Below are 316 nucleotides of genomic sequence, written 5' to 3' on the forward strand. Positions count from 1 at the left end.
AAGCTTAGGCAAACGCAGACGATACACTGCGTCTCGCGTCGCCCTGCACCAGCAGCAGCAGCAGCAGCAGCAGCAACAGCAGCAGCAGCAGCAGCAGCAGGAGAAGGAAGAGCAGGAATGGAGAAAAAGCAGCAGAAACCACAACTGCAGCAGCTCTAGCAGCAGCAACAGCAGCAAATGATATACAGATACAGCAGCAGCAGGAGAAACAACAGCAGCAGCAACAGCAGCAACTGCAGCAGCAGGAACAGCAGCAGCAGCAACAGCTGCGAATACCCCCCCCCCAAGCACAAAGCAATGATAGAGGGAGGGGGAG

At 56.0% G+C, this 316-nt stretch overlaps 1 protein-coding gene across 1 annotated transcript in view; it reads right to left on the reverse strand.

The window, feature by feature from the left end:
• Nucleotides 1-316, reverse strand: part of EMH_0007720 (uncharacterized protein) — a gene marked incomplete at both ends in the record, with an annotated part of 2,568 nt that overhangs the window by 1,556 nt on the left and 696 nt on the right. The gene's annotated exons all lie outside the window — the stretch shown is intronic.

This window comes from Eimeria mitis, genomic scaffold, assembly GCF_000499745.2.
Source record: "Eimeria mitis Houghton genomic scaffold, Emh_scaff319, whole genome shotgun sequence".
NCBI lineage: Eukaryota > Apicomplexa > Conoidasida > Eucoccidiorida > Eimeriidae > Eimeria > Eimeria mitis.